The sequence below is a fragment of the Heterodontus francisci genome, chromosome 15 (assembly GCF_036365525.1).
Source record: "Heterodontus francisci isolate sHetFra1 chromosome 15, sHetFra1.hap1, whole genome shotgun sequence".
NCBI lineage: Eukaryota > Metazoa > Chordata > Chondrichthyes > Heterodontiformes > Heterodontidae > Heterodontus > Heterodontus francisci.
In genome coordinates, this window is record NC_090385.1 from 8,998,803 (window position 1) to 9,025,367 (window position 26,565).

General features: G+C 43.7%; 1 long non-coding RNA gene across 2 annotated transcripts in view; it reads left to right on the forward strand.

Moving 5' to 3' along the window:
• Positions 1–26,565, forward strand: part of LOC137377478 (uncharacterized) — a 98,949-nt gene that overhangs the window by 58,346 nt on the left and 14,038 nt on the right. The window contains exon 3 of one of the 2 annotated variants that reach the window (XR_010976420.1): positions 7,248–7,289. The exons of the other annotated variant lie outside the window; for it this stretch is intronic. This is a non-coding gene — a long non-coding RNA (uncharacterized lncRNA). The remainder of the gene's footprint in view (positions 1–7,247; positions 7,290–26,565) is intronic. 2 annotated transcript variants of the gene reach the window in all.

The window sequence follows — 26,565 nt, forward strand, 5'->3', positions numbered from 1 at the left end:
CCACAGCACCATGGTTCAGGGTGCCATTCAAGTAGGGGAGAGAAAAGAGAAATGTTGTAGTAATAGGGGATAGCATAGTTACGGGAATAGATACTGTTCTCAGCAGCAAAGATAGAGAGTCCTGAAGGCTGTGTTGTCTACCTGGTGCCAAGGTGAAGGACATCTCTTCTGGGCTGGAGAGGAACTTGGAGTGGGAGGGGAAGGATCCAGTTGTCGTGGTCCACGTAGGTACCAACGACATCGATAGGACTAGGAAAGAGGTTCTGGTGAAGGACTATGAACACCTCAGGGCTAAATTAAAAAGCAGAACCACAAAGATAATAATCTCCAGATTACTACCTAAGCCACGTTCAAATTGGCGCAGGGTAAATAAGATTAGAGAGGTAAAGGTTGGTGTGGGAGAAATGGGTTCCAATTCATAGGGCACTGGCACCAGTACTGGGGAAAGAGAGAACTGTTCCATTGGGATGGGCTCCATTTAAACCATGCTGGAACCAGTGTCCTAGCAAATCACGTAACAAGGGTTGTAGATAGGACTTTAAACTAATTAGTGGGGGAGAGGGTTCAATTGAAGGGAAGTTTAAAAAATCAAAACGAAATGAGAGAGCAGAGGTGCTGGGTAATGAAGAGGCGAACGGTAATCAAAGTGCGACAGGAAGGGGCAGAAAATATAAGCAGAAGAGTGCAGCAAAAATTAGAACCAAAATGAGTAATAATGGTAAAAAGCCAAAGCTTAAGGCTCTTTATCTGAATGCACGCAGCATTTGTAACAAGATAGATGAGTTGACGGCACAAATAGAAATAAATGAATATGACTTGATAGCTATTACAGAGACGTGGTTGCAGGATGACCAAGAATGGGAATTCAATATTCAAGGGTATTTGACTTTCTGGAAAAGTAGGCAAAAAGGAAAAGGAGGTGGAGTACCTTTGTTAGTAAAGGAAGGTATCAGTGTGGTGGTGAGTAATGATATATGTGCAATAGATCATGATGAGGAATTAGTTTGGGTGGAAATAATGAATAACAAGGGGAAGAAGTCACAGACAGGAGTTGTCTATAGGCTCTCGAAGAGTTGCCTCACTGTAGGACAAAGTATAAATTGGGAAATAACAGAGACGTGTAAGAAGGGTGCTACAATTGTCATGGGTGATTTTAATCTGCATATTGACTGGACAAATTAGACTGGCAGAGGTAACATGGAAGATGAATCTGTAGAGTGCATCAGGGATTGTTACTTCGAGCAATAAGTTGCAGAACTTACCCAGGAACAGACTATTTTAGATCTAGTAATGTGTAACGTGGTAAGATTAATAAGAGATAACATAGTTAAGGATCCTCTAGGGGGCAGTGATCACAACATGATTGAATTTCAAATTCAGTTTGAGGTGAGCAACTCGGGTCTCAAACCAGTGTCCTCAACTTAAACAAGGGCAATTACAGGGGTATGAAGAAAGAGTTGTCTAAAGCGGGCTGGGAAAATAGATTGAGGGGAAGGTCAGTGGATGAGCAGTGGTAGACATTTAAGCAGATATTTCATAACGTTCAGCAAAAATTTATCCCAGTCAAAAAGAAGTACTCGATGAGAAGGATGAACCACCCGTGGTTAACAAAGGCGGACAAGGAGAGTATCCAAGGCTTACAAAATGGCGAAAACTAGTGGTAGGCCAGAGGATTGGGAATTTTTTAGAAATCAGTACGAGATGACTAAAAAGCTAATAAAGAGTGAGCAAATTGATTATGAAAGTAAATTGGCAATAAATACAATAACAAACAGCAAGAGCTTCTACGGGTCTATAAAAAGAGTGTAGCTAAAGTTAGCATGGGACCTACGGAGGATGCAACTGGAGAATCAATAATGGGGAACAGGGAAATGGCAGATAATTTAAACCAATATTTTGCATTGGTCTTCATGGTGGAGGACACTATAAACATCCCACAGATATCAGATAAGCAAGGAGCTAATGGGAGGAAAGATCCTGTAACAGTCTCTATCACGAGGGGCAAAGTATTTGACAAACTAATGGGACTAAAGGCAAACAAGTCGCCAGGACCTGATGTCCAACATCCAAGGGTTTTAAAGCAAATGGTTGCAGAGATAGTGGAGGCATTAGTCGAAATATTCCAGAACTCACGGGAGGGTCTCAGCAGATTGGAAAACCATTAATATGATGCCCTTGTTCAAGAAAGGAGGGAGACAAAAAGCAGGAAACTCTAGGCCAGTCATCCTAACATCAGTCATTGGGAAAATGCTAGAGTCCATTATTAAGGAAGAAATAGCAGGACTTTTAGAAAAGCTTAACGCAATCAAACAGAGTCATAGAAACATAGAAACAGAGACAATAGGAGCAGGAGTAGGCCATTCGGCCCTTAGAGCCTGCTTCACCATTCATTATGATCATGGCTGATCACCCAACTCAGTAACCTGTTCGGGCTTTCGCCCCATACCCTTTGATCCCTTAAGACACAAGAGCTATATCTAACTCCTTCTTGAACGCATACAATGTTTTTGCCTCAACTGCTTTCTGTGGTAATGAATTCCATAGGCTCACCGCTCTCTGGGTGAAGAAATTTCTCCTCATTTCAGTCCTGAAAGGTTTACTCCGTATCCTTAGACTATGACCCTGGTTCTGGACTCCCCCACCAACGGGAACATCCTTCCTGCATCTACCCTGTCAAGTCCTGTTAGAATTTTATAGGTTTCTATGAGATCCTCCCTCACTCTTCTGAACTCCAGCGAATATAATCCCAACCGACTCAATCTCTCCTCATACGTTGGACCCGCCATCCCAGGAATCAGTCTGGTAAACCTTAGCTGCACTCCCTCTATAGCAAGAACATCCTTCCTCAGATAAGGAGACCAAAACTGCACACAATATTCCAGGTGTGGCCTCACCAAGGCCCTGTATAATTGCAGCAAGACATCCCTGCTCCTGTACTCGAATCATCTCGCTATGAAGGCCAAAATACCATTTGCCTTTTTTTCCGCCTATTGCACCTGCATGTTTACCTTCAGCGACTGGTGTACAAGAACACGCAGGTCTCACTGCATATTCCCCTCTCTCAGTTTATAGCCGGTCAGTTAATAATCTACCTTCCTGTTTTTGCTATCAAAGTGGATAACCTCATATTTATCCACATTATACTGCATCTGCCATGCATTTGCCCACTCACTCAACTTGTCCAAATCACCTTGAAGCCTCTCTGCATCCTCCTCACAACTCACCTTCCCACTAAGTTTTGTGTCATCTGCAAATCTGGAAATATTACATTTAGTTCCCTCATCTAACTCATTAATGTATATTGTGAATAACTGGGGTCCTAGTACCAATCCCTGCGGTACCTCACTAGTCACTGCCTGCCATTCGGAAAAAGACCCATTTATCCCTACCCTTTGTTTCCTGTCTGCCAACCAATTTTCTATCCATCGCAATACACTACCCCTAATCCCATGCACTTTAATTTTACACGCTAATCTCTTATGTGGGACTTTTTCGAAAGCCTTCTGAAAGTCCAAATAAACCACATCCACTGGCTCCCCCTCATCAACTCTACTAGTTACATCCTCGAAGAATTCGAGTAGATTTGTCAAGCATGATTTCCCTTTCGCAGATCCATGCTGACTCTGCCCGATTCTACCACTGTTTTCCAAGTGCTCTGCTATAAAATCTTTGATAATGGACTCTAGAATTTTCCCCACTACTGACGTCAGGCTGACTGGTCTCTAATTCCTTGCTTTCTCTCTACCTCCCTTTTTAAATAGTGGGGTTACATTAGCTACCCTCCAATCTGTTGGAACAGTTCCAGAGTCGATAGCATCTTGGAAGATGACCACCAATGCATCCATTATTTCTCGGGCCACTTCCTTAAGTCCTCTAGGCTGCATATCAACAGGCCCTGGGGATTTATCGGCCTTCAATCCCATCAGTTTTCCCAACACCATTTCTCTACTAATACTGATTTCCTTCAGTTCCTCTCTCTCACTAAGCCATGTGTTCCCCAACATTTCTGGTATGATATTTGTGTCTTCCTTTGTGAAGACAGAACCAAAGTATGCATTTAGTTGGTCAGCCATTTCCTTGTTCCCTATAATAAATTCCCCTGTTTCTGACTGTAAGGGATCTACATTTGACTTCACCAATCATTTTTTCTTCACATACCTATAGAAAGTTACAGTCAGTTTTTATGTTCCCTGCAAGCTTGCTCTCGTATTCTATTTTCCCCTTCTTAATCAATCCCTTGGTCCTCCTTTGCTGAATTCTAAACTGCTCCCAATCCTCAGGTCTGTTGTTTTTCCTCGCAAATTTATATGCCTCTTCCTTGGATTTAATGCTATCTCTAACTTCCCTTGTAAGCCTTGGTTTGGCTACCTTAATTAAAAGCAAAATACTGCGGATGCTGGAAATCTGAAATAAAAAGAAGAAATGTTGGAAATACTCAGCAGGTCTGGAAGCATCTGTGGAGAGAGAAGCAGAGTTAACGTTTCAGGTTAGTGACCCTTCTTTAAAACTGGCAAATATTAGAAATGTAAAAGGTTATAAGCAAGTAAAGTGGGGGTGGGGCAAGAGATAACAAAGGAGAAGGTGTAGATAGGACAAGGTCACAGAATAGCTGACCATAAGGTCATGGAGCAAAGATATGTTAATGGTGTGTTGAAAGACAAAGTATTAGTACAGAAAGGGTGTTAACTGACTGAAAATTGAACAGCCGCAAGTACAAACATGATAAAAACAGTGGGTAAGCAAACTGAACAAACCAAGATGAAATAAAATAAAATAAACACAAAAGAATATATATAAAAAAGGAAAAAGAAAAATATAACTAAAAATAAAAGTAAAGTGGGGGGCCCGTCATGCTCTGAAATTATTGAACTCAATGTTCATTCCGGCAGGCTGTAGTTTGCCTAATCGATAAATCAGATGCTGTTCCTCGAGCTTGCGTTGATGTTCACTGGAATACTACAGCAATCCCAGGACAGAGATGTGAGCATGAGAGCATGAGAGCAGGGTGGAGTGTTGAAATAGCAACCTTTCCCATTTTACTTTTGCGCCAGACAGGGATAAACAATTGTTGCAGTTCATTGATGCGCTCTTTAAATGTTTACTATTGTCTATCCACCGTCATCCCTTTAAGTAACATTTCCCAATCCATCATAGCCAACTCACGCCTCATACCTTCGTAGTTTCCTTTACTAAGATTCAGGACCCTAGTCTCTCTCCAGCTTGATGAAGAATTCTATCATATTATGGTCGCTCATCCCCAAGGGGTCTCGCACCACTAGATTGTCAATTATTCCTCTCTCACTACACAATACCCAATCTAGGATGGCCTGTTCTCTAGTTGGTTCCTCAATGTATTGGTCCAGAAAACCATCCTGTATACACTCTAAGAATTCCTCCTCTACGGTATTGTGACTAATTTGATTTGCCCAATCTATATGCAGATTAACGTCACCCATACTTACAGATGTTCCTTTATTGCATGCCGCTCTAATTTCCTGTTTAATGCCATTCCCAACATCACCACTACAGTTTGGGGATCTATATACAACCCCCACTAACGTTTTTTGCCCCTTAGTGTTTCTCAGCTCTACCCATACAGATTCCACATCGTCAGAGCTAATATCTTTCCTCACTATTGTGTTAATTTCCTCTTTAACCAGCAATGCAACTCCACCACCTTTTTCTTTTTGTCTGTCCTTCCTAAATACTGAATACCCCGGATGTTCATTTCCCATCCCTGGTCACCTTGCAGCCATGTCTCCGTAATCCCGACTATATCATCCCCGTTTACATCTATTTGCACGATTAATTCATCCACTTTATTGCGAATGCCTCGCACGTTAAGGCACTAAGCCTTAAGGCTTGTCTTTTTAACATTACTTGTCCCCTTCCCACTATTTTTCACTGTGGCCCTGTTTGATTCTGGCCCTTGATTTCTCTGCCTATCACTTTTCTTATTCCCCTTACTGTCTTTTGTTCTTGTCTTTGATCCCCCCTCCTCTGACTCCTGGCAAAGGTTCCCATCCCCCTGCCGTTTTAGTTTAAACCCTCCCCAACCACTCTAGCAAATACTCCCCCAGGACATCAGTCCAGGTCCTGCCCAGATGTAACCTGTCCAGTTTGTACTGGTCTCACTTCCCTCAGAACTGGTCCCAATGTCCGAGGAATCTAAAACCCTCCCCCTCACATCATCTCTTCAGCCACGTGTTTATCCGATATATCCTGCTATTTCTACTTTGACTAGCACGTGGCACTGGTAGTAATCCTGAGATCACTACCTCTGAGATCCTACTTTTCAACTTACTTCCGAGCTCCCAACATTCTGCTTTTAGGACCTCATCCTTTTTTTTACCTATGTTGTTTGTACCAATGTGTACCACGACCACTGGCTGTTCACCCTCCCCCTTCAGAATGTCCTGTAACCACTCTGAGACATCCTTGACCCTAGCACCAGGGAGGCAACATACCATCCTGGAGTCTCTTTTGCAGCCACAGAAATGCCTATCTATTCCCCTTACAATTGAATCCCCTATAGCTGTTGCATTCCCACATTTTTTACTCCTCCCCTGTGCAGCAGAGCCAACCGTAGTACAACGAATTGGGCTGTTGCTGCTTTCCCCTGAGAGGCCATTCGCCCCAACAGTATCCAGAGCAGTATATCTGTTTTGCAGGGGAATAGCCACAGGAGATTCCTGAACTGCCTGCTTAGTCCTCTTGTTCTGCCTGGTGGTCACCCCTCCCCTTCCTGCCTGTGGAGTCTGAGCCTGCGGTCTGACCACCTCTCTATATGTGCTATTCACAATACTCTCCACCTCGTGGATGCTCCACCATGTCCCCAGCTGCCGTCCAGTTCTGAAACCCGGGCTTCCAGGAGCTGCAGCTGGAGACACTTCCTGCACACATGCTGGTCCCGGGCACTGGAAATGTTCCCGGCTTCCGACATGGAGCACGAGGAGCACACCATGGCCTTGAGCACTCTTACCATGACTTAACTCTTTTAATTACCCTTTTGGAAGATCTTAATGTCAAATAATATCAGTTACTCTAGGGCTCTTCTTCCCTGGTCCTCATTACTACAGAACTCCCTAAAAAAAACTACTTATTATATATGAAAAAAAAACTGTAAACCTTTCTTACCTTAGATACTTACTCAGCTATTTAGAGCTATTCCCTAACAGCAGTGATTCACCAACCAATCACCTTGCAGCTTTCCTGTGACGTCACTGTTGGCTTTTTTTTTTTCAAAGCTCCGCCGCTGGTAGAGATCCAACTGCTCTCCGCTCCTGAAGGTAAGTGAAGGCCCCAAGCCTCGCGTTGGATTTATCTGCTCCCGGTTCTGGTTGTTTCCACACAGATCCGACTGCTCTCCGCTCCTGAAGGTAAGTCAACATGGTTTTGTGAAAGGGAAATCAAGTTTGGCAAATTTGCTAGAGTTCTTTGAGGATAGAACAAGCAGAGTTGATAAAGGGAAACTGGTAGATGTAGTGTATTTAGATTTCCAGAAGGAATTCAATAAGCAGCTATATAAAAGATTATTGCACAAGATAAGAGCTCACGGTATTGGGGATAATATATTCGCATGGATTGAGGATTGGTTAACTCACAGAAGACAGAGAGTCAGGATTAATGGGTCTTTTTCAGGTTGGAAAGACGTAACTAGTGGAGTGCAACAAGGATCAGTCCTAGGGCCTCAATTTTTTACTGTCTATATTAATGACTTAGAGGAGGGGGTAGATACAAATTTGCTGACGTACAAAGATAGGTGGGAGGGCATGTTGTGATGAGGACATAAGGAATCTGCAAGGTGATATAGATAGGTTGAGTGAGTGGGCAAAAACTTGGCAGATGGAGTTTAATGTAGAAAAGTGTGAGGTCATGCACTTTAGTTGGAAGAATCAAAAGGCAGACTATTATTTAAATGGAGAGGGACTTCAAAAAAAGTGCAGCACAGAGGGATTTGGGTGTTCTTGTGCACGAAACACAAAAAGTTAACATGCAGGTGCAGCAAGTAATTAAGAAGGCAAATGGAATTTTGGCCTTTATTGCTGGGGGTTGGAGTTTAAAAATAGGGAAGTATTTGTACAACTGTACAGGATGTTGGTGATGCCGCACCTGGAGTACTGTGTACAGTTTTGGTCCCCATATTTAAGAAAAGATTTATTGGCATTGGAGGCAGTTCAAAAGAGATTCACTAGGCTGATTCCTGGGATGAAGGAGTTGTCTTATCAAGAACGGCTAAACAGGTTAGGCCTTCATTCATTAGACTTTAGAAGAATGAGAGTGAACTTATTGAAACATACAAGATTCTGACGGTAGATGTTGAGAAGATGTTTCCACTAGTGGGATAGAATAAGGGGACACTTATTTAAAACTGAGATGCGACGGAATTTCTTCTCTCAGAGGGTAGCGAATGTCTGGAATTCTCTACCCCAGAAAGTTGTGGAGGCTAGATCACTGAAAGTATTTAAAGAGGAGATAGATAGATTTTTGAAATATCGGGGAGTGGAGGGCTATGAGGAGCTGGCACGAAAGAGGAGTTGAGGTCTGGGGCAGATTAGCCATGATCTTATTGAATGGTGAGGCAGGCTTGAGGGGCTGAATGGCCTACTCCTGCTCCTATTTCGTATGTTCTTATGTTCTTCTATCAAGGGATACGAGGTTAGTGAGGGAAAATGCCGTGGAGGTAGAAGATCAACCATGATCTATTTGCAAGGTAGAGTGGGCTTGAGGGTTTCGAATGCCCTACTCCTGCTCTTATTTCCTATGTGTCTACGTTCTTATGGTGTATATAGACCCAGAGTGCTGTTAAGAAGGGAGTTCATGTTTTTGATCCAGCGGCAATGAAGGAACGGCGATATGTTTACAAGTCAGGATGGTGTGTGGCTTGGAAGGAAACTTGCAGGTGGTGGTGTTCCCATGCATCAGCTGCCCTTGTCCTTCTAGGTGGTGGAGGTTGTGGGTTTGTAAGGTGATGCCGAAGGAGGTTTGGTGAATCGTTCCAGTATATCTTGTATATGGTACATACTGCTGCCACTATGCGCCAGTGGTGGAGGGAGTGACTGCGAAGGTGGTGGATTGGGTGCCGATAAAGTGGGTTGCTTTGTCCTGGATGGTGTTTAGCTTCTTGAGTGTTTTTGGAGTTGCACTCATCCAGGCAAGTGGAGAGTATTCCAACACACTTGATATGGTCAAGTGAGGATGTGTCAAAGAGATTGTCTCTTTTCCCTCTCCTTGTTTGACCATAACAGGTTTAATGCTTTCTTAAAGTGGATGTACTGGACAATTCAGTAGGTGTTTGATTATTTACTTGCTATCATCGTAATAAGAACCAATCGGACAGATTTTCTTGAGTTGAACAAAGAAAGAGGTTAACTTTATTGTACCTAAACTGAACTAATAAAAATAATAAACAACGTGCCAACTTTCACTCACACACACACATTAGAAGTTTACACACATACAAATGGGTCACAGAGTGGGGAAAGGTAGATTGGTTGAGTTAGAGTCCACAGAAAATAAAAAAGGGGTTTGGTGATTCTGCTGGCTTCTAGCTGAATTTGGTGGTCCTGAGGCTTTTAGTTTGAAGTGGTAGATGACTGGTTCAGTGGGTGTCTTGGAAACAGCTATGCGGATGATTTCCTCAACGGGGTTTCTGATTGTAGCCCGAATATGTAAAAGTGGTCAGTCAACATGCAGGATTTGAAAGCTTTCAAGCTGGAATGCAGAGAGAGTGAGAGAGACCCCCATTTGAGTCAGCATGTGTCAGAGTCCAGTTGCTTCTCCTCTCTCTGCCTGTGAAAAACACAAGCTTAAAACCACAGATGAGGAGTGGCTTGTCACATGACAGTCACTTAGTGATTCAAGCATAGCAGTTAACAGTATTTCTCTCTTGCTAAAAAGAACAGGTAGTTCCTTTAAACATCCTGGGTCTTGGTTCTTGCTCGGGCATAAGCAGACATTTTGTCTCCCTCCTCATAAGCATTGCAGTGTAGGATACAGTGTTGCAAATTAGGTGTCCATCCAAAGCTGTCAGCAAAGTCATCTTGAAGATTTTCTTTTTTAAATGTCTTTTTAAAAAAAAAATATAAATTCAGATCTCCAATCAGTGGACCAAAGAAAATTGTCATTCAACAAAGCACATTGGTGTAAGAAACTCCTGACTTGTGCCTTGTAGATGGTGGATAGGCTTTGTTGAGTCAGGAGGTGAGATACTTGCCGCAGACTTCACAGCCTCTGACCTAGTCTTGTAGCCACAGCATTTATATAGTTGGTTCAGTTAAGTTTATGGTTAATGGTAATCCCCAGGATGTTGATGCTGGGGGTTTCAGTGTTAGCAATGCTGTTGAATGACAAGAGGAGTTGGTTTGTTTCTTTCTCATTGGAGATGGTCATTGTCTGGCACTTGTGTGGTGTGAATGTTACTTGCCATTGTAAGATTTAGATTCAGGAGTTACAGACACCCAAAGAAGTGGGGGGGGGGGGTGTCAAAGTCATAGACATTTTTAAAGTAGTTTATTAAGAAGCAGCAGTTTAAATATAATGATGCATAAGCTAAATAGACAGAAAAGGCATATGACTCATGACAGGTTGAACAGATTACCGATCCCAGATCATACAGTGGGGCAATACAATGTTGGCAGTCTCCCCAACGGATGAGGCAGGCAATGTGTTGGTTGTCACTTTGGTTCTCGGGTTCTTCAGTCTTCTCAAGTTAACCAAAGTGTTAGGCCGAAGCCCAACACTCAGCCGAAGCCGAACTTTGGGAAGTTCTCCTCCTGTACAAAGAAGACTGAAAACTTCTCTCCCAAGCACCTGTTTATATATTTTATTTCTAAGGGCTGGTGAGTGTTCCATGCTAATCACTTGTTTGATTCCAATTGCCCAATCATCAAGGGACAGGTACTCAAAGTAAACCTCTCCAATACCATCACTCTGAGCCCCAAAGTCAGCTTGTGGCTTATCGCTGGCTATGTACCATTTGTAAACTTCTGCCAGAGACTTGTCTAGAGAGTGTATGAGGCTCCATCTTATCAACTTTAGGAATGCCTTGTTTCAGAGCCTGTGCTGGTGTTATGTTCTTCGCAGAGATAACCGGCCCACGCTGTCCTTACTGCCTACTATAGAATCTATCTTAAGAGAGAGAGAGAGAACTATTTCTAAAAGATAGAATTAATTTATTAAGCTTGTATAAGGTTATTAGACAGCCATTTCTTACAGATCTCCCTACCTTGAGAAGGAAATATTCTTATTGACTTTTCACAATTGGTCCCTGACTAACCTAGCTATTTCTCAGCTGCCACGTAGAATAAATGTAAAAACGTTTCCAGTAAAATGTGATTACTATTGATTTAGATTGGTGCTCCCCAACTAGAGGTCATTTCATTCAATTCTAAATTATTGGCTTGTCATAAATACAAATGGTTCAAAGAAAAGATCATGCAGAGACTTAAAAGATTCTCGAGCTCTGTTCACCTGTATCCACCTTGTGGATAATTCTTACTAAATACTCGACCTTGCCCTCAATTGTCTTAATCCATATTCCATATCCCTCTTTACATTAAGTGCCCAACAATTTTACTCCCTCTGTCTTATTTTAAAGTCAGTTTCTCTATGGAGTATATATCAATGCCTTAATGATCTAAAATGTTATCTCACTCTACCAGCCACAATAACCATCCCATGATGTGTTGTTGTCAAGTAACTGAGCATGTCTGAGACCTGTTCTTCTGTGCAGGTTCACCATGCATTTCTGCAAGTTAGTTGCTTCACATCTGCACACTCACACCATTATCCCGATATCATGCCATATGTTCCATCCAATACAAGCCATTCTTGGACTTTCAGATGATCTTATCAAAGGATCAAGGTGGGGGTGGGGGGGTTTGGTGGGGGGGTGATGTTGTCTCTCTGAAGACCTTTGCATGTCTCCCCCTGCATGGACCCAATGTCTCGGGTAGTGGCGAGATAATCAAATGCAGTTTTCTTTAAAAGTTTGTCGGCAAGGACACAGATCTCCAAGAGAAAGCTATCAATTACAAGGATGATTTTTCCAATTCCCATTTGGTCGTGTGATTTTTTTTCTGTCTCTATCACTTACCTTCAATCACTCACTCAATCCAATCCAGTTTTACACACATCATTAGTTACCATTCTATCTCATTGATGAGCCCTGAAGGAACTTTACAGTCCAAAACAATATTCTCATAATATCTTTAAAACCGAATCAAACATTTCCATTTGATTCCAGGCATTAACACATTATTTTTGTCTTGCATCTGATGTTTTGGGATAATTCACAATTATCCCAAATTTAAATAACAGTGCCAGGTTTTGTCAACGTTCAATTAATTTCTCCCCAAAAACAATTTTATTTCTTAATATTCAGGAACTACCTAGACTGTTTTTCAATCTTTTTTTTTGTTAAATGAAAATTTGATTTTCCCCTTAAATTTCAGGGTTTTTTTTTCTTTGAGTGCTTGAAATAACTACTTATATCAATTTTATTTTATCAATTCAAATCTCAGACATAATTAAGGTCAGGTTTGGAGGTTTAACATTTCTAGTTGGCTTCCATATCTCCCCTTCTGAAGCACTTTCTCTTGGAAGATAACAAATGGGTCATAGGCTATAGCCAAATCTTGAAAAGGCAAAGGCCAGAATTTTACACCCCCTAAAAGAGTGAGCTGGTGACTGCGGGGGTGGGGTGGGCGGTATAAAATGGAGTGGGAGGCTGGGCGGGGGGACTTCCCGACCCGGTCCCGCCTCAGCTGCAAATTATGCGGGGCGGCGGAGGCGAAGAACGACCCATCCGTGTCAAGCCAATCAAAGCCCTTACGTGGCCTATTAACTGCCACTTAAGGGTTCTGCCCACCACCATGGGTATTTTACCCTTGGCAGGCAGGTGGCTGAGACCTCAGAAAGCCTGCCTGATGAAACTAGGTGGCCTTCTTGCAGGCTGAGGGTCCCTCCTGATTGGGCACCCTGTGCCCCTCAGAGGGCCACCCCCGAAGCCTCAACCGGCCACAATGCACAAAACACCTCCCGGCCCCCCCCAACCGACCTCCCTTGCCTCGCTGGAGCCCAGCCGATTGTCCCCGGCAAAGCCCTAAAAAACCTACCTTTTTTCTGGAGCTGTCCTTCATCTTCATCTTGAAACTGGGCTGCAGTCCCAGCAGTGGCCACCAGTCCCGGTGGCACTGCTGGGCCTAAGAGTTGCCGGCTTGCTGATTGGCCAGCAGCTCTATTTGGCAGGACTTCCTGCCTCAAGGAGGTGGAAATCCTGCCCAAGACAATTAAGGGCCCGGGGAGTGTAAGATCCGGTCTGGATCCCCTTTTCGGCTGGTGGACGGGGCCCCACACCCAACAAAAAATTTCCGGCCAAAGTCTTTAGTTCAAATCATCACCATGCTGTGACGTTCTATCTCTGCAGATAAGTTCTTAAATTCTGAAAGCTGCTAAATCTTTTGCTATGTATCACTACTCATGTCCCTCCATGGATTGCCACCTTGACATAGCGGAGCGACTTGTGCGCTCCAACAATTACTTGAGCAATGTGGTCAGGAGATCCATGCTCCTGGTGGACCGCCCGTGGTGACAAAGGTCGGGGGGAGGTGCCAGACAAAGTCAGGACCAAAACGTCCTCAACAACAGAACAGGTGAAGGAAGACTATGCGTCTCACCGGCTGCACCAAGGCAGAAGAAGACTGCAGTGGCAATGTTATCTTGGTCATTGTGGTTCGACTCAACACTGCAATCTGACCACCAACCCGTCAAGATTGTGTGGGCAATCACAGCGCCCCAAGGTCCCCACGTTAAACAAAGTCACGCGTGGGCTTCTACCAGAGTCCCATGATCTACAGTTTGTGGATGACTGCTGTGTTGTTGGTCACTCTGCACCAGATTTGTAAGCCACTCTCGATCTCTTCAATTCTGCATGCAGGAGACTCAGCCTGTCCTTGAATGTGACCAAAACAAAACTCATATATCAGCCCACATCTGGTCAGCCAAATATTCCATTTGGGCCCCACCCAGGAAGCAGTGTGTTGGCACAAACGGCACCACGCTACCCCAAATAGCTGTATTGGTTGTGTTGGCTTTTTATCAGTCTTTTTCAAGCCTGCCTTTAAATCAACCTGCACTGGCCTGATCCGAATCGACTGATTGCACCCCTTTGCTACAGTTACTCACTGTTTTCAACAGAGTGCTGCCTGCAGATAGTGCTTTACCTCTCAGAGCTCTGTTGGCAGCTTCTGCTTCCCGTGTAAATTGCTGGTGTCATCCCAAGCTGAATCTGATGCTCTCCCGATGTGCCTTAAAACCTCAAAATCTTTGAACATCCATTTGCTGTCGCTATATTGTGTTGCCTTCTATCCTTCAAACACAAACTCATCAATCACTCAGGTAGGATTAGTAAACTAAACTGTGAGTTCTTTATTCAAAGATTACAGTAGTTTATACATATTGCTGGAGAGCTCTTATTAGTACGTCTTGCTTGGTCAACTAACATATTCCAACAACTGTGTCGTATGAAAGATGATATCATATCCTGTCTGATGATATATACAAATTATGGACATACCCACTTAAAGATCTGCTACAATACTCGGTACCATTTGTAAACTTCTGCCAGATACTTGTCTAGAGAGGGTATGAGGCTCTGTCCTATCAGCTTTAGGAATCTCTCGCTTCAGAGTCTGTGCTGGTGTTATGTCCTTGGCAGTGATAACAAGCCTTTGCTGTCCTAGCTGCTTGCTATAGAATTTTTCTTAATGAGAGGGAGAGAACTATTTCTAACAGATGCAATTAATTTCTTAAGATTTTATAAGGTTAATAGACAGCCATTTCTGACACCACTTATCAGCCCAAGTCCAGGTCTTGCTGCATGCAGGTACGGACTGCTTCAGTAACTGAGGAGTTGTGAATTGAACTGAACACTATGCAAGCATCAGTAAATATCCCCACTTCTGACATTATGATGAAGGGAAGTTCATTGATGAAGCAGCTGAAGATGGTTGGACCTAGGTTACTACCCTGAGGAACTCCTGCAGTGATATCCTGGTACTGAGATGATTGGCCTCCAAAAACCACAACCATCTTCTTTTGTGTTAGGTATGGCTCCAACCCTGAGCTGAACATCAAACGTCATGTCCTATCCACCAACAAGACTGCTTCCCGCCATCTCCACAATATTGGCCATCTCTGTCTTTCCTCACTGCCTCATGATTTGACTTTTCCAATGCTCAGCTGCCACCCTCCCGATCTCCATTCAAAACAAAATAATTTCATCGAAGGATCTGCTGCCCGCTTCACCTCCCAAATTAAGGTCCATTTTCTCATTGTTCCAGTTCTCACCAACCTCTACTGGAATCCTGACTTTCATATATCTCTCCATGACCTTGCTGACTTCCTCCTAGAACTCAGCTATGCATGGCTGCTCTTCAAGCCTCTGATTCCATCCAGCTGACCATTCTTTCAGCCATCTGTCTCTAACTCTAACTGCTGCTTGGTGTCCAAAGCTCCTGTATCAAGTACCTTGTAGTATTTTCTACATAGTAAAAGTAAGTTGTTCTTCTTGCTCTACATCATTTGCTTAACATTTATATTTTATTTTGGATTTGGAAATGAACAATAACAGTCTAAGCGTGAAAACAGTGGGCCGCCCCTCCGAGCCCTTGGACTCTGCAGATCGTTGGATGCATCAGGGCTAACGTGCGTCATTCCTGACCCTGCTATAAAATTGCAGTTGACCTGTCCAATAGTTTTGTAATACTACTTATGATGTTATAGTAAATGTAGACTTGTAAGATTGTTATTTTTATTGGACTGTCTCATAGCAAGTTAGTTACCGGCACATTAGATTTTTTTTTCTACTTTCTTCCATTTACCTGTGGGGAGGGGGACTGGGGAGAGTTCAAACCTACAGGCCATAAATAAAAGATAGTCACAATAAGGAATTCCAGAGAAACTTCTTTACCCAGAGAGTGGTTAGAATGTTGAACTCACTACCACATGGAATAACTGACGTGTACACTATAGATGCCTTTAAGAGGAAGCCAGATAATTGCAGGAGAAAGGTATAGAAGGATGTGTTGATGGAGTAAGATGAATTAGCGTGGGGGGAGGCTCATATGGAGCATAAACACTGCCAAGGATATGTTGGACTGAATGGCCTGTTTCTGTGCTGTACATTCTATGTAATTCTATGTAGTTTTGTTTCCATGTTACAATTTTCTATTAATTTTTCTCCAGCCGCAGAGGGGAGATCCTCTTGATCAGTTTTGAGGCCTCATGCACTCCCTCTTGGCCTGCATTTGTCTGTTTTGTTGCATTCACTATTCTTCCCTCAAAGCGTCAGCCATGGCTCAGTGGCTAACACTCAAGTCAGAAGGTTGGGTTCAAGTCCCACTTCAGAATCCAGGCTGACACTCCAGTGCAGTGCTGACAGAGTGCTGTACTGTCAGAGGTGTCGTCTTTCAGATGAGATGTTAAACCGAGGCCCTGTCTGCCCTCTCAGATGGATGTGAAAGATCCCTTGGCACTATTTTGAAGAAGTGTAACAGAGTTCTCCCCAGATTCCTGGCCCTCACTATCAGTCCCTCAACCAAAATCACTGAAACAGATTATCTGATCATTTATCTCATTGCTTTGGGAGCTTGCTGAGTGCAAAATGACTGCTGTGTTTCCTACATTCCAACAGTGACTACACTGTATTGGCTGTAATTTGCTTTGGAATATCCTGAGGTTGTGAAAGGTGTTATACAAATGCCTGAATTACTCTTTCAATGCCTTTGCTTCACTATTACAAACCAAACTTCTTATTAATCTCTCTTGTTTACTGGTTAAGTGGTTTGTCTTATCGCTCTACATACGAAAATTTATCATGGATTTTTGGCGTGATACTTCATAAGATTTAGGAACCTGTCAGTAGCTTACACAAAGCAGCTGTTTAAATCTATCATAGGCTGTATTTGCTGCCTGTATTGTGATGCATCTTTGTCCTTCTTGCATTGACAACTCTAATCTTTCCTTATTGATGTTGGGATAATGCAGAATTAATTTATCTGTGTGCTTAAGCAACTGTTATTGTTCATTTGGGCATTGGAATCATGAAGCCATTAATAGAAATTGTTTTGTTTCATGTTGAGTTTATTGGTGGATTAACATTTCCTTCTATAGCATTGATTGTAAAATTGGTCGTGTTCTAATTTTGTCACAGATTTGTCTCATTGTAGTTCATCATTTTAGGCCCCAATATAATGAAGTGCATCTTATTTATGCTGTGATTTTAAAAAGGAAGGAAAAAACTGCAGATGCTGGAAATTTGGAAACAAAAATAGGAAGTATTGGAAACAGTCAGCAGGTCAGTCAGCATCTGTGGAGACAAGAAGTGAGTTGATCTTTCAGGTATGGATGCTTCATCAGAACTGAGGGATGTACATCGGAGCAGCATTTTGAAAAGTTCAAGGTCCTGTTGGAAACCCCTGTCTTCCACTTGTTTTTTCTTTAAAATAAACATGACAAAAGGCAATAAAACATACATTTGCAAAGACAGACACAAACGCACATCCGCAAACATAAAATCGCAAACACGCACACAAACACATGCACCCACAAGTACATCCAAATACACACAGACCCAAACATGCACAGAAGCACAGACATGAACACAAACACATACACACCCAAACAAACACACACACCCAAATGCAAGCACAAAGACAGGCACATACACCCGCCCCCCCTCCAAACACATACACACACATGCGCAGATACACACACTCAGACATGAACATACACACACAAATACACAGACATGCTCACAAACACAGACCAAATACACACAGACCCAAATATAAACACACATACTCAAACACAAATACACATACAGCCATAAACACCCAAACACATACAGACGTAAACAAACACACAGACACAAATACAGAGACATGCTCACAAACACAGACCAAATACACACAGACCCAAACATACACACCTACTCAAACACAAAAACATACACACATACAGACATAAATACCCAAACACATGCAAACATAAATACACACATACACACACAGATACACATAGAAACACAGTCGCAGGGGTACACAGACTCACAAGAAATAGAATGACGGATAAAGTGGACATAAGGAGATTGTTAAGAAACTGAACTGATTTTCACATGAGGCAATTACACATAATGAGAGAAATTAAAGATATTTATTGTTCTCCCCTGACTCCCTTTGCCCCACCATTGGCGGCTGCCCTGTCAGCTGTCCAGCCCCCCAAGCTTTGGAATTCCTTCCTGAAACATTGCTGCATCTCCATCTCACTTTTAAGCTGTTCCTTAAAACGTACCTCTTCACAGAATCATAGAAACTTGTAGCACAGAAGGAGACCATTTGGCCCTTCACACCTGTGCTGGCTCTTTGAAAGAGCAGTCCTTCTTCATCCCACATACCCACCTTTTGTCAGTAACCCTGTGAGTTTCTCAACCTTAAGTACCTGTCCAACTCCCTTTTAAAATAACTTATTGAATCAGCTTCCACCACCTCTTCAGGCAGAGCTTTTCAGATCCTGATAAATCCCCTCTTGATCTTTTACCAACGCTTTTAAATCTATGACCTCTGGTTATCTAGTCTATCAAAACCTTCATCATCTTGCAAACCTCTATTCGGTCAGCTCTTAACCTTCTCTGCTCCAAGGAGAGCAGTCCTAACTTTTCCAACCTCTCCTCATAACTGAAGTCCCTCATCCCTGGTAAACCTCCTCTGTACGCTTTCTTTAAGGCCTTTACATCTTTCCTGCCACAGATTGTCCAAGCAGGAGAGCCACCCTCAGTCTCCCAAGCTCAGCTTGTAGGGAGGCCACCTGGTTTTCCAGGTCAACCTCCCCACGTGGTAGAGCTCCCACCAGCCGCTGGTAAAATGCTAGCATTGATGGGAAGAGATGACCTCCGGGCAGGAAAGCCATCCCTAGCCTTCCCTGCCCCTGACAAAATTCAATGGTGTCGGTAAGGCGACAGGCACTCCATTTCACCGCCTTCCCTCGATATTTTCTGGGCTCCCCCACCACACTGCCCATCCCGAGACGGGTGATAAAATTCAGCCCTTTAATGTTCCTCTCTGTGTCTGAGTATCACCACCTCACTTTTGTATTCGAATCCCCTTGAGATAATGCGAGCAGTCTATTAGCCTTTTTGATTATGTTTTGCACCAGTGCAGTAGCTTTTAATGAATTGTGCACATGGTCACCCAAATTGCTTTGCTCCTCCACAGCTCCTAATCGCTCATCATTAAGAAAAAATTAAGGAAAGTAAATCACCCTCTTCTAATTGAACTGATTTATGTAGGAACTCCTTCCAAATAGGGCATTACACAGAAAAGTCCGAGGGAAAATTCTCAATCCCTATCAGCAACACTAAGGATTGTTCCTCTAACATACTCACATGACAAAGTTGACAGAAAATCCAACTAGTCACCTAAGGTTTCAATTTGTGATACTGGGTATTTAAAAGGATAGTCCCTTTCTCAAGTACTATTTTTACCCAGCTGTGCTCTTCACATATGGAAATTTCAGTAAGTTATCTCATCCTCCTGCCCAGCAACCCTCCGAGATCTCTGCGCTCTTTCAATTCTGGCCTCTTTCACATCCTTTGGGCTGGATTTTACAACCCTCCCGATGTTGGGCGTTGTGGCGGGGGGGGGGGGGGGGGGGGTGGCTGGAAAATGCCTCTGGTAGAGGCTCACCACGGGCCTTAACGCCGGGAAGGCCCGGCCCGATATTGCTGGCGGCGGTGAGGCCTCATGGTGGCGATGGGGCAGAATTTACATATTTACAAAATGCAAATTGACAAATTAGTTACTTACCCACTCCCACCATCTATCCTGCTCTGACAATGGTGCCGGTGGCCGGCACTTCCGCGCCTTCATTCTCCATCTGGAGATCCGATGCGGGTCGCTGGTGAGGAGGGGGGAGCGGGTGGGGGAGCAGGGTCAAGCTAATCTGATTGATGTAGGGGATGGTGGGAAGGGGTGAAGTTAAAAGTTTATGAACTTTGGGGAGGGAAAGGTCAGGTACACAAGGTAAGTATTTTGTAGGGATGAGCAGAGGGCAAAGAATGAACTATATGGTTATTGTGGGGTTGGGAGAGGGGCTGGAAACATTTATTTGATTTTTTAAAAAATAAATTTTAAATACCTATATCTTTAAATATTTAAACTAAATGGAAGGGCTCGAAGCCCTTGAAAAATGGCGTAGACGCCTGCACAGTGGCGCCTGACGCCATTGTCGGGGACGGACCGCCCGCCCCCTCCATGTCATCGGGGTGGGGGTGGGGGGGGTACAATCCGTCGCGGCCATTCAAATGAGCCTCCTTGTTTAATAACGCGATGGCTCCGCAATGTGTGGACCGCACGGGCAGACCGCCATTTTTGAAGCTCGCTGCCGAGATCGGCAGTGAGCTTATAAAATCCAGCCCTTTATTTTCATCACTCCATCTTTGGTGGTCATGCCTTCAGCTGCCAAGGCCCTAAACGTTGGAATCCCCTTCCTAAACCTCTCCACCTCTCTACCTCGCAGTAGAGGCACAGTGGCGCAGTGGTTAGCACCGCAGCCTCACAGCTCCAGGGACCCGGGTTCAATTCCGGGTACTGCCTGTCTGGAGTTTGCAAGTTCTCCCTGTGTCTGCGTGGGTTTCCTCCGGGTGCTCCGGTTTCCTCCCACAAGCCAAAAGACTTGCAGGTTGGTAGGTAAAATTGACCATTATAAATTGTCACTAGTATAGGTAGGTGGTAGGGAAATATAGGGACAGGTGGGGATGGTTGGTAGGAATATGGGATTAGTGTAGGATTAGTATAAATGGGTGGTTGATGGTCGGTACAGACTCGGTGGGCCGAAGGGCCTGTTTCAGTGCTGTATCTCTAAATCTAAAAAAATCTAAATCTCCACCCCTCTATTTTTAAGACACTCCTTAAGACTCATCTGCTTGACCAAGCTTCTGGCCACTTATCCTATATCTCCTGATGTGCCTCAGCATCAATGTTATTCTGATGGTACTCCTGTGAAGCACCTTGGGATGTTTCATGACTTTAAAAGTACTGTATAAATGCAAGTTGTTGCTAACTTCTTTAGGCCTCAAATTGATTGTAAGATCTGCCTAAGACCACCGTAAGGCAAGTAATTAGATCTTATGGCTTTCAAAGAGCACACCATATTACACACTTCTCTGTCTGAGCAGCAGGATAATACACGATATGTTGCATGGTAGAATGTTGCTAAGCTTCTAACCTCTGACTTAGCATGAGCAATGCCACATCTGCTAGGATTATTAAGTGGGAAAATGTTGCTGTTTGTTATGATCATTATCATTTTCTAAGGAATTTCCTAGCCATAAACGGCCTCCCATGATTCTCATTATGCGACCTCACCTCAACTGCATTTGTAGAAACTTCATGCACAATGACTCCGCTTAAAGAAAGAAAATGAGGCTTTATCACGACAAATGATATAAGGAGCATTGCTGTGTTTTCTTTGCTCATTCTTGGGATATGTGCACCACTGACAAGGCCAGAATTTGTCTTAAAGCCTTACTTCATTACAGCATGAAGAGTTCCTTTACAAAAAGGTTCAAATTACAATATCCTGTATTGCCAGCTCTCTCCCAGTTCCTTTTAATAGGATCAAAAGCCTAGAAATGACTCTTGGATGGAAAACTTACTGATTCTACCTTTCTATACTACCTTGCTCCTTGTAGTAATAAGGTCATACCTCTTTCCAATGTTACTTCTGGTTCTTCCATGTGAACTCTTCCACTACAGGAACAAGTTGTTAGCTCACGGCAGATGAAATTTAATGCAGAGTAGCGTGAAGTGATGCATTTTGGTAGGAAGATGCGGAGAGACAATATAAAATAAAGGATACAATTCTTCAGGGTATGCAGGAACAGAGAGACCCTGGGGGCATATTTGTACAAATCATTAAATGTGGCAGGGTAGGTTGTGAAAGTGGTTAATAAGGCATATGGGATTCTGGGCTTTATAAATAGAGGCATAAAGTACAAAAGTAAAGAAAATATGGTGAACTTTTATAAAACACTCGTTTGGTCTCAACTGGAGTATTGTGTCGAATTCTGGGCACCACACTTTCAGAAGGATGTGAAGGCTTTGGATTTGTTGCAGAAATGATTTACGAGAATGGTTCCGGGGATGTGAGACTTCAGTTATGTGGATAGATTAGAGAAACTGGGGCTATTCCTCATTGAGATGAGAAGGTTGAGAGGAAATTTGATGGGGATGTTCAAAATCATGAGTGGTCTGAACAGTATTGATAGGGGGAAACTGTTCCCATTGGAGGAAGGGCCAAGAACCAGAGGACACCGATTTAAGGTGAATGGCAAAAGAACCAACAACAACATGAGGAAAAACTTTTTTACGCAGTGCATGGTAGAATCTGGAATGTACTGCCTAAGAATGTGGTGGAGGAAGATTTAATTGTGGTTTTCAAAAGGGAATTTGATAATTATTTGAATAGAAAAAATTTTGCAGTGCTGCAGGGAAAAGGCAGGGGAGTGGGATTAGCTGAGTTGCTCTTGCAGAGGGCCAGAATATACATGACAGGCAGAGTGTCCTTCTGTGCTGTAACCACTATGATTCTATGCTTCTATGTGTAGCCTGCGCATACTCAAGTGTGACAAAAACCACACCTACCAAAAGTAGGACATATTAATTTGTTATATTGAACATTTTTAACTGTGGCTGGATTTGAAATAACTTGTTTGAGCAGACCACTGCAGTGACTGAAAACATGGCTGCACATTTGCATTCTAAAAGACAGTTGAAAAAGAGAGACAATGAAACTGCTCCCTGATTCAATTAACCAGATGGATTTTGATTAAGAGACATTGAATGTGTAAAAGGCCAGCATTTGTGTGCATGTTTATTGCGTATGCATGCTAGCATGGTCACATCAGGTATTTTCAGTAGTTTTAACTGAATTAGAAATTTAAGGTTAATAAACTTACACTTTTCTCATTTAAATCTAAGAAAACCCATCTGGTTGATTTCTTTGCCATTAAATTGGAGAGCAGCGAACCAGGATTCACTGAGGTGAATTTAAAAGCGTGGTGTTTTAAAAATTAAGCCCTGTTACGGCCAGACCAGGAACAGGCTGAGAGGGGAGCCCCAGACCCCGTCCTCACCTGGTTGTAACACAAGAAATTCAGAACTGAATTGGATGAGTTCCTGGCTATGACTGATATAACAGCATACAGTGGTTAGCTGGGCTGTTGGGCATTCTGCCCCAAGGTCACTGTGGTCTATTGGAACTCAATTTCATCACCTTTGAGAAGTCGGAGAGGAAAGTCCTAGATTTTTCATCACAAATTAGCCAACTCTTACTTTTTGTCTCTTCCAGGAGGGTAAAAGAAAGAAAGAACTTGCATGTATATGCCTGAGGAGGAAAACAATACCATTCAACTGGAAATAAAAAGCTGGCATTAGCAGAAGCGACAATTAAACTGTTGGAGTGTCGTAAACACCCAACTGATTAACCAATCTCCCTTTAGAGAAGGAAAGATGAGGTCCTTACCCGTTGAGTAAGGACCTCTCCCTCACCAGCATGGTTGACTCTTAACTGCCTGCTGAAGTGGCCAGTCAGCTTTTATCAAACCACTGAAAGGAATGTCCTGCAGATGATCTAGAAGAATGACCACCATCCCCTTCTCAGAACAACTTTGGATGAGCAATAAATGCCAGGCTTTCCGAAGAATGAAGCATGGCAGCTAAGAGCCAGCGGCGGATTGCATGCTTCTCAGATGAAGCTTTTCTGACCTTGTTAGTGAAGCGTGCAGTCAATATATTCAGCATGACTGGCAGGATGACAATACTGCAGTAAAGTCAGCAAAGCCTATGAGGCTGTCATTGCTAGTGTCAATGCCATGTCTGGGAGCTGTCACACAGATAACTTTAGAAACTAATGCAGCAAGGCAAGAGATCAGCATTCATTTACCATAAATGGCATCTATGGCTCATGTGATCTATTAGAGGGTCAAAAATTATTTTCCAAATGCAGAACAAGTACCCAGCGCAGGAATATTTCTTATAGAGGCTTAATCAAGAAATCTCATTACGAGCACCAAACTGGAAGCTGTAAGTAAAGCGAAGTTGCTCGGTGACCCACTGACACGCAGCTCTTATTATCAAACATGCAAACAGTGTGATCCTTGCTAAGCTATGTGCCTGACTTCCAGAATACAGCAAGGCTGCTAAGCAGAGGATATCAAACAAGATCTTGTTGCTAATGAAGATGGTGAGGTAAGAATGAGGGCACAAAGTATACGTTGTTAGCAGAGACACAAAGCTGGAGTTGTCAATGCCTGTGACATGGTGGCTGCTTAATATGTCTTCCTTTTGTTGCAAAAGTTGGATCTCAAAAGGAAAAGGTAGTAGTGGACTGAAGGTGACTCATAGGAATTGGAGGAGGCCATTGAGCCCCTCGAGTCTGTCCCACTGACCAATTAGATCATGGCTGATTGATCTGTACCTCAACTCCATTCACCCACATATTCCTTGATACTCTAACCCAACAAATATCTATTGGTCTCAGTCTGAAAATGTTCAATTGTCCTTCAGCATCCACAGCCTTTTGGTGTTGGGGAGGTTGAGTGAGTTCCAGATTTGTACAGCCATGGGCTGAATTTTATCAGCCCTCAAGGGACAGGCAAGATAATGGGGAGGCCCATAAAATAGTGAGGAAAGGCAGGGGGTGGAGTCTTCGCAACGCCATTGAATTTTGTCAGGGCTGGGGGAAGGCTGAGGACGGCCTCCTACCCTGAGGCCAATTGAGATCTTGGAGTGGCGTATTAATGGCCACTTAAGGGCCTTTTCCCGCCGCTGGTGAATTTACCAGCAGCTGGTGGGAGCCCCAACAGGTAGGAAGGCCGCCCAGTAAAACCAGGCAGACTCCCACAGTGCTGGGGCAATCTGTGGCCCATGGAAGGCTCCACTTGCGGCAAAAGCCACCCCTGCACCAACACCCCATCCTCTGCCTCAACAACCACCACCACCCCTCCACCCCTTGCCGGGGGCTGCCTGACTGACCCCAATGAGCCCGCCCCACTTACCTGCTGCTCCTGGTCCCCGCCCTCCTGCAGTCCCAGCAGTGGTCACTGATCCCAGTAGCACTGGTGGGACTGCTGAACTGGCAGCCCTTTCATTGGCTAGCAGATCCAGGAGGCGGGATCCCCGTCCTTTAAGTGTCAGGGACCGCGGCACCAGGCAGTTAACAGCATCCCTATAACGGCCGAGCTCGGGTTCCATTCGCCTTTCTGGCCCGGTGTCAGGGCCCCCTGCTGCCTGCATAAAATTCAGCCCATCATATGTGTGAAAAAGTGCTTCCTGAATTCATTTCTCAACGGCAGAACTCTAGTTTTAAGATTGTGCCCTCCATATTTTGGATTCCTCCACCAGTGGAAATCATTTTGTGTCACAGAATCACAGAATCACAGAATAATACAGTGGAGAAGAGGCCCTTCGGCCCACCGAGTCTGCACCGATGCATTAAAACACCTGACCTGTCTACCTAATCACATTTGCCAGCACTTGGCCCATAGCCTTGAATGTTATGACGTGCCAAGTGCTCATCCAGGTACTTTTTAAAGGATGTGAGGCAACCTGCATCTACCACCCTCCCAGGCAGTGCATTCCAGACCGTCACCACCCTCTGGGTAAAAAAGTTCCTCCTCAAATCCCCCTTAAACCTCCCACCCCTCACTTTAAACTTGTGACCCCTCGTAACTGACCCTTCAACTAAGGGGAACAGCTGCTCCCTATCCACCCTGTCCATGCCCCTCATAATCTTGTACACCTCGATCAGGTCACCCCTCAATCTTCTCTGCCCCAGCAAAAACAACCCAAGCCTATCCAACCTCTCTTCATAGCTTAAATGTTCCATCCCAGGCACCATCCTGGTGAATCGCCTCTGCACCCCTTCCAATGCAATCGCATCCTTCCTATAATGTGGCAACCAGAATTGCACACAGTACTCCAGCTGTGACCTTACCAAAGTTCTGTACAACTCCAACATAACCTCCCTGCTTTTGTTGACCCTATTGAATCACTTTATCAGTTTAAACACCTCGATTAGATCATCTCTCAACTTTATAAACTCAAAGCAACAGCATTCAGTAACTGTCTTCAAGGCTGAGATTAATAGGTTTTTGGACACAAAGGGATATGGTAATAGTGGGGAGTGGAGTTGAGGTGGAGGATCAGTCATGATCTTATTGAATAGTGGAGCAGGCTTGAGGGTCCATATGGCTTGCTCCTGCTCCTATTTCTTAAGTTCTTAGGTTTTATGTAAGCCCTGCTAAGAGGTAATAGATGTTCTAGATGTCAAAACCTTGGAAGTAGTGGATGAGGCAGAAATTGGATGACAACTTACAGTCTCTGGTTAGGGCCATTGCAATGAGAAGCTTTTTATGCTGTCTGATGCAACATAAATGAGATGCATGGAGTTCAGTTTGTTGAAGATCTCAAACAGGTTTATTAACAGCTAACAATAGAAGAGCTA